This window comes from Cryptomeria japonica, chromosome 8 (assembly GCF_030272615.1).
Source record: "Cryptomeria japonica chromosome 8, Sugi_1.0, whole genome shotgun sequence".
Lineage (NCBI taxonomy): Eukaryota > Viridiplantae > Streptophyta > Pinopsida > Cupressales > Cupressaceae > Cryptomeria > Cryptomeria japonica.
Window position 1 is genome coordinate 255,227,009 of NC_081412.1, and position 8,446 is coordinate 255,235,454.

At 33.7% G+C, this 8,446-nt stretch overlaps 1 long non-coding RNA gene across 1 annotated transcript; it reads left to right on the top strand.

Annotated features, from left to right (window-relative positions):
• Positions 1–2,743: 2,743 nt before the first annotated feature.
• LOC131059987 (uncharacterized) lies at positions 2,744–7,984 on the top strand. The gene is made up of 2 exons (XR_009110269.2): positions 2,744–3,363; positions 7,217–7,984. It is a non-coding gene; the product is annotated as an uncharacterized LOC131059987 (long non-coding RNA).
• The last annotated feature ends 462 nt before the right edge of the window (positions 7,985–8,446 follow it).

Here is an 8,446-nt window from a genome sequence, read left to right on the forward strand (position 1 = left end):
GGTCCAAGCTTGTCAAATAACATTCCTCTCCTTAGGAAGAAATAGAGCCATGCAAGTATTTAAGTTTTCTTCCCATTCTTGAAAAGAATATGAGGGAAGAAAACTCAACAACAATCTTTCCAATTGTAGCTCAAATGTCTCCATCCCAATACCAAAGTGGGACAAATGATAACGTCGAGAAGGAACAAGAGGGTCTAAAGATGCCCTCATAACATCAAAAGAAGATGACATAACTCCATTTAAGTTGTCATCAAAGAGAATATGAATATCTTTGGTGGTGTCCTTCAAGTCAACAAGATAGGACTCATAAAAGGAATCGGTAATGTCTATCAAGTACACATTCCAATTAGTTGTATCTAGAAGATGATGAATATACTATTGCACTAAACCACTAGAATCTCTTGAAGAAGCGACACCAAAATTTTTAGATACAAAAAGTAGATGGAGAATCAATGTACGCCAACCAAATAAACTGATCATCCCATGAGGATGTGCCCATACAAGATGGGGCAACATAAGCTTCAATATCATCCAAGGAAATATCACTATTAGATGAAGATCTAAGGTCTCCATACAAGTATGTGACGATGGTCCAAGCAGTGGAAGGGCACCCAGTATGCTTTATGTGAAGTAGAAAATCCTTAGAAATTGTAAGCCATATTAGTACATAAACCTTATCATTTTCAAGTTTAATTATGCATTTGTAGGAGAATATATCCTGCTTAAGGTAGTAATTCTTTATCCCTTGTTTTCAAGACAAATATTTTTCTAGAGTTATTTTGACATCTAAAGGATGGAAATAAAATTCAAAGACATCATGAACCCCCCAAAATGGAAATTTATCTCAATTCATGATCACAAGATACTTGAATAGCCCCCCCAAGAATGATACTGAAAAAATAGAAGGAAGTGTAGAAGTATAGAAGACAAAACACAAATGACCCCCCTTGATTCAGTAGTAGAGACCCCCCCTAAATTGTGACACTTTGCGTAGGAAAGTCTAGTTAGTAAAAGAAAAGAGAATTTATAATTTTAGAATGAAATATTGTCTAATGGCTCAAGCATAAAAAAATTAACCACTTAAAAAATTCCACTCAATTTTGAGCTAGCAATCTAAAGTTACATCAATTTTATTGTTTTCTTGATTTGCCTACATTCACAAATATTTTTTTACAAAAAATTGCTTTGGAGAAATTACATAAATTTAAGAGAAAAATTTCGGTTAGAAAGAACTAGGAGCTAAAAATCACATATGACCTAGGGCTTAACTCCTTTAGAGCCCTAGTGTATTTGTTAATCTTAATAATTTCAACTTTTTGAGGGTGAATATTGTGCCTTATTGTTGGAAATAATTTGACACCTACTTGGCTATCAAACTTGCTATTCTGAAGCTTGCAATAACTGAAGCCTACAAATTCAAATGTCAGGGTTTGTTGAAGCACCTTCCTACAAATTTAAATGCCAAGTGAACCGCAAAGTACTAAAATGCCACAAATAAAACCAAATATTTATAAATTCAACACGAAAATCAAATGCCCTTGTAAATTCAAAAACCATGCAAACCACAAAATATCTAAAATGTAACAAATCAAAATGCAATTTTTAAAAATTCTCAACAAAAATCAAACAACTTTTCAAATTTAAAGCAAAATCCCAATGCCTTTGCAAATTTAAATAAATATTTAGACACCTTTGTACAAAGTTTTAAATTTCTTTGCAAATAGATTTGAACCATAATTAGAAGAAGTAACCAAAATGCATTTACAAGTAAATTTGAACTACCAAAATAAATGATCACAATACCTTTCAAATAGATTTGAATCAGAAATAATAATGAAAATAAACACAGTAAAATATAAATGTAGAAAAGTTTGACTAGATTTGGGTAAAAATTTACAAAGAATAGCTTAATTTGATGTAACTTTGTAAAATATTAGTTTGATTTGTGCGTGTATTTGCAAAGCACATCACGAATTTCAAGGTCAAGAGAATTTGAGCCAATGAATGCAATCCGCACAATTCACACACCAAAGTTCAATCTACTAAACCAAAGCATACACTAGAACTCTAGAATCAACTTCCTTTGTGATGCAAAATATCTAAGCAACTTTCACGATGCCATAAAACACTTCCATGAAACCACATGCAAAGTTTCCATGATGCTAAAGTAGACCCCCACAAAGCCACAAATAGAGATTGACACATACAAAGACATTGAAAATTAGAATTTACAAATTCAAACCAGTAGTCTAATCTAGGAGGCTTTGATACCATGTGAAAATGAAGCCAATTTTTTTTTATAGGAAAACTAGTATTACGAATCAACCAAATGCTCAAGAGTGTAGGTCGAATTGATATATTACATTAATCAATTGATGAATATATAAAAGACTAGAGAAATAGCTTACCTCTCTAACGAGCTCACCACCTAAACAAGATTAACCTACATAGAATAAAATAGAACTCATAAATAAAGGTGAAACAAGAATTTTACACCATAAACCTTTTTTCAATTAGTTTTTGAAGTTTCCTTCTCAATTTTGTCTTTAAATTATTTATTCTTTTGTTTGTATTTCTTTAATTCTTTTTCTTTTATAGATTTAAATAAATTGCCAAATTATATATACTCTCAAACAACAAATTTAAAAATAAAAATCAATATTTAAAGAAGTTCCAATTTTAAAAATTCAATTTAATGTGGATTTTTTTTGGGAGAGTTTAATACATTTTTTCATTTGAAAACTGAGAGATAGCCATGATTGAACATTGCCCAAAAATCCCTACGAACTGCAATGCACTCATAGTGGTTAAAGAAGATGTTAATATAGAGAGATGAATATTTTCGTGGAACTTCAGAAAACGAAGGCAAAGTTGAAAAGTAATGTAGTGTCAAGTGGGAATGGAATTTGTACTCGAAGTGCGGATTCAATCTATTTTGAGTCGATTTCCAAACGTTGAGAGGAGCGTGCCCTAACGGCACTCAAAGTGCAGATTCAATCCATTTGTTTTTATGAATAACTGTCCAGATTCAATTAAGAACGTGACCTAACGGCACTCAAATTACATCGGAATGGCCGTTGGAAAAGCAGGATTTCACTTCTTTTAAATGGGAGATTTACTAGAGAAACAGGGCAGATTGTAGTGTTCATTCATTTATTTTTCTGTTTTCTTTTTGATTTTGTTTTTTCGGCGTGGCCATGCCTCAACTTAGATGTTTTCATTTGCGTTTGAATTGCAGTTTTTTATTTATTTTGAGTATCTTCTTTTTCCCTGTGGATTGTCATTTTTTAATGGGCATGGAGGTAGGCAGCAGCAAGAACTCTACGTTCTGGAGTGGCTGATTGGAGATATGGCCAGAAAATGGTGAGTACATCTTATACTCTGCTCTCTTTTTTTCTTTCATTTTGAGGAATTCATATGTTTTTAGTAGCTCATTTACTAGAGAATTTGGTGTATATTATATTTTTAGATTTATCCATCCATTCAGTTGAAGGGCATAAACATCTCTGCTCTCCATTCTCTTTGGATTTCTGCACAGGATTTATAATTGTTAGGGTAGGGTACTATCAGGAAAAATACATAAATACACGTATATAAAGTTATGAGTTAAGGAATAAGAAAATTTATGCATTCAAATTCAAGCATGTATGTATTCTGTACCAAATAAGATTCATGTATCATGTTTTAAATAGAGTATATGTATTTCTACTCGCATTGTACATTGTATTTAGTTCTGAGCAAAATCAATGTGAAGTATTAACTCTGCATTTTCCAATAGAGTTGAGAATAGATTGCAAACTGTAAAATAATATATCATAGATAAGCTTGCTCTTCCAATTAGAGAATGCAATAATCATATTTGGCACTCAATATTTTCTTTTAAAAAAGGGTTTAAAGTTCTGTTCCATTCTAGCATATACAATGCCCAAACTTACATATTTTTCGTATTGGCATCCTTAAATAAATACATCTATAGGTGAAAGCAGTTATCCCCTTATTGTGAATACTTGGTTGCAGTAAATGTAATTCTTGAGCTCTTGAATATCATGCAATGCTACTATATAAACTATCAAATTTCCAATATGCACAGGGTTTCACAATCCCGTAAGATTGTGAAACCCTGTGCATATTATTACTGGCAGAATAGCTGTGGAAGATTTGTCAGGAGCATAGCTGTGGAAAATCTGTCAGGAGCCCTTTTCGGAAGATTTGTCAGGAGTAGTAATTTAATGTTTCAGTTTTTTCTGCACCGTTTGCAAACTTTTTTTTGGTTTTCTTGTTAGTTTGCTTTCTGAGAAAAGGGTTTAGAAATTACAAAAATGCTTGTTAAAACTTCAGACTAAAGTTACCTTTCAGAATAACAGCATTGAGATTTTAGGGCAAAATTTTGTGCTTCTGAGAGTAGTATTTATAATATATTACCAGATTCGATGTTGTTCACTAATTTATGTGAAATTTTACTTCTAAAATTTCAGCTAAGATGGGTACTTGAGTAATCGAAAACGAATTCTATTGGACTCAAATGTATACTCATGTCTCGTGTACTGACTGTGTAGTCTCCCTGGCCATCTTTATCAAGGCTACAGTTGCCTATGTTTTAAGCGGAGTAATAGGAAACCATTGTTTCATCTAGTGACTAAGCCAAGTTGAATTCAACGTTCTTGACGTGGACCTCAATCAATTCTGCCAATTGTGCACTTGTTTTGTTGAAGGTGTCAGTGATTTTCACGGTGCATTTCCTCAACTACTTGTTTTCTTTGTGCTTCTTCATCCTCCATTTCTTTAATTTGATATTTTGAATTCTCGCTCGTCTACTTTATGCGTAGGGGCTTCCTCTGTTTCTGGTTCAGTCCAAGTTGTATCTCCCTTGGTCTCCATTTGATCCTCAGTCTTCCTTGTTTGTGTCTGTCTGACTTGTTCTTGTTCTATTTCTGCCATGATGACACTAGGTTTTGTGTGGCCAGTATTTTGGTTCAGCATTTTGGCTCTTGCTGAGGCTATTGTGCAGAGGCTTGGCTACCTTGCCATCCTATTTGATGGATGCATTGGATGCATGATCATACTCTTCCCCTTTTGTTAATGAGGACTGTTTTGGTTTGGGTTGAGATTCTTGTGCCATCTTTTGCTGATTTTGGGTGTTCAGCAAAAGAAGAATAGCTGGTTTCCTCATTAGCACCTGTATGCAAGGAATTCTGTGGACACGGTTGTGGTCAGAATGCTTAGTTTGAGACTGTTACATAGCATATAAATTTTATTGTATAGATTCTTTTTTTAATATGTTCCATGATCATACTCTTCCCCTTTTGTTAATGAGGACTGTTTTGGTTTGGGTTGAGATTCTTGTGCCATCTTTTGCTGATTTTGGGTGTTCAGCAAAAGAATAATAGCTGGTTTCCTCATTAGCACCTGTATGCAAGGAATTCTGTGGACACAATTGTGGTCAGAATGCTTAGTTTGAGACTGTTACATAGCATATAAATTTTATTGTATAGATTCTTTTTTTAATATGTTCCATGACCATGTTGTGGCGAAAGCGAAATGGATGATAAATTGGGTCCCTGTAAACAAATTTGCCCTGCCATCAAATTTACGCTGCAAATATACTTGTACTAATATTATAATATATTTTTGCTATTTCCTCTGTTCTCTAAGATAGACATTCTTACCCCAACGCCGGTACAGCAACTTATGTTTCCTATCACTTGGGAGAGCTTTCTCTTCCCTTCTCATCAGTCACAATTGTGAGATTTCTATAGAATTGAAATGAGAATGCAAAGGTAGAGGCAGTTATCTTACATTGTAGTATATTGTTCCATTATAGCATATACAATGTCCAAACTTACATCCTTAAATAAATAAATCTATAGGTGAAAGCAGTTATCCCTTACCGTGAATACTTGGTTGCTGTAAATGTAATTTTCTTGAGCTTTTGAATATCATGCAATGCTACTATATAAAATTTGTATCCGTATACCCTATTTTAGTAAGCTAATGGTTGATCTTGACAGCTTGTGTTACATGTTAAATGTGGGAGGGGACAAATATACATATTACCCTATGTTTTTTATAGTATTTTGAATGCAAGGAATGATAACTATAGTGTTTTATTGTTCTTCAAAATTGAAGAAATAATATAAATGGATAAATAAACAAATAAGGGATTATTCAGCCAAATCACCTGTAACTGTAGATGGAATCATTCAGAAGAGGGAGGTTTTTCAGCTTGAGAATATAGTATTCTGAATGCAAATACTGGAAAATAGAAATGCAAGGAATGATAACTATAGTGTGTATTTTGCAAGTGGTTAGTGTATTGTTCTTCAAAATTGAAGAAATAATATAAATGGATAAATAAACAAATAAGAGATTATTCAGCCAAATCACCTGTAACTGTAGAGAAGTGGGATGTTTTCAGCTTGAGAATAGGATTTATTAAGGAGAATTCCCTAACAGTAAGCGTAACTCCCAATGATTTATCTTAGTATGTTCTCTTGACTTCATGATTTTCGCTATTTTTGCATGTTGGTATGACCTTGTAGAATACCCATGTATTTTTCCTTATAGAATGCCTATTTATTTATGTATTTATGCTACTATGAAATTTCCAATATGCACAGGGTTCCACAATCCTATTATACGGTTAGCCCGTAAGCTTATTTTTGGCAGAATAGCTGTGGAAGATTTGTCAGGATCCCTTTTCGGCAGATTTTTTTGCGGTAATTCTTATTAATTCTATATATGATTAGTCTGCACCTTATAGTTACAGCTGGGTTTCCTCGTTAGCACCCAAAATGGATGATATATTTGGGTCCCTGTAAACAAATTTCACCGATATAAAAAGTTTCCCTGCCATCAAATTTACACTGCAAATACATTACATGTAATAATATTATAATATGTTTCTTCTGTTTTTCTAAGATAAACATGCTTACTCAAAAGCCAGTACAGAGCAACTTTTGTTTTACTATCACTTGGGAGAGCTTTCTCTTCCCTTCTCATCAGTCACAATTGTGAGATTTCTACAGAATTGAAATGAGAATGCAAAGGTATAGGCAAATATACTCTACCTTTAATTCAGATGTAACAGAACAAGCCTCTCTACCTTAATCTGGTTCTGCTTTATTGGTAAAAAAGAGTATTTACTAGGCGATCTTCTAGCAGTGATGGGACGGTACCACCCCCTTCTTCCTTTAATGTGATTGGTCTTCACTTGCAGATTTTTGGTGGCATCCATAAAGGGGTGAGATGGAGTGGGTCCCTGATCACAAAGAGTAGCAGTCTCATCTCCCAGTGTGTTTTCATCAAGAGACATTGGCTAAACGGGCTAAATTAATGCTGCTCTGGAAGCTTTTCTCAACCGCCGGCTCTGAATGATACTCACGTGCTAATTGAGTATTCTTTGATCATTAAGTTTTTTCTTGCGCTTAAGACTCTTACTGCTAATTGAGTATTCTTTGATCATTAAGTTTTTTCTTGTGCTTAAGACTCCTACTGCTAATTGAGTATTCTTTGTTTAGATTATTGGATACGGTTGGAGACTCACAACCTTTCAAATACTTAACCTCACTGGCAGATATGGGTGCTAAAAAAAAAGGTGGTACATAGTGGAGGTGGACTATATTTTGTTGAGCAGCAAGGATCACACTGAAATAATCAACGCAATATCACTTTGGTGCATAAGCTAGGACGACATCACAGGGATGTAAGTTTGTTAGGAAAATGAAAGGAAAGATGCTTATAAAGCATCCTCTGCAACTTTGCGTGTGCCACGAGGCAAGACCATTGTGGTCATCAATCTAAATTTCCAGGGACCGAGTGACCTAGGTTTCGATTTCTAGGCCTAAAATTTAAACGTAACCGTAAAGGATTCAAAAACACTGAAAATAATACTGGGAGTTCATTTTGTCAAAATAAAAATAAAAATTGTGTAGTTCTATGCTAATAAAATCTGTAATAAGAATAGTAATCCTCCAAGTTTTACATACTTAAATTTATTCTACATTTGATCCAGTTGCTCACTGATTGAAAAATATGGTTGTAGCTCAATCCAAAATTGAACGATTGTTGCACCCGAAGATCCTAGCAGTTGGAAAGGAAAATTTGTGTGTTTATTGTTCCAGCATCTGCAACAATTTACTTTGACTGGGAAGGGCACTTGCCATGGCCCTAAACCAGATAATTTAAAAATGGTCGCTGTTAGTTAAACCAAAACATATTGAGGGATAATACTACAAAGTAAAAAATGTATAGAGGAACAAATGCCCAACATACGGGTGCATGAGAAATTAAATTGCAGATGGTTTAAAAATAGCAATAATGATGATTACAGTATCTTTTTTTTTTCTGTATTGATAGTTAGAATGACCCAACAAAGTAAACCCTTTGGGAATTTGTTAGATCTTTTTAGAAAAAAAAATAGCAAATTTTAAAGAAATGCAGGAAAAAA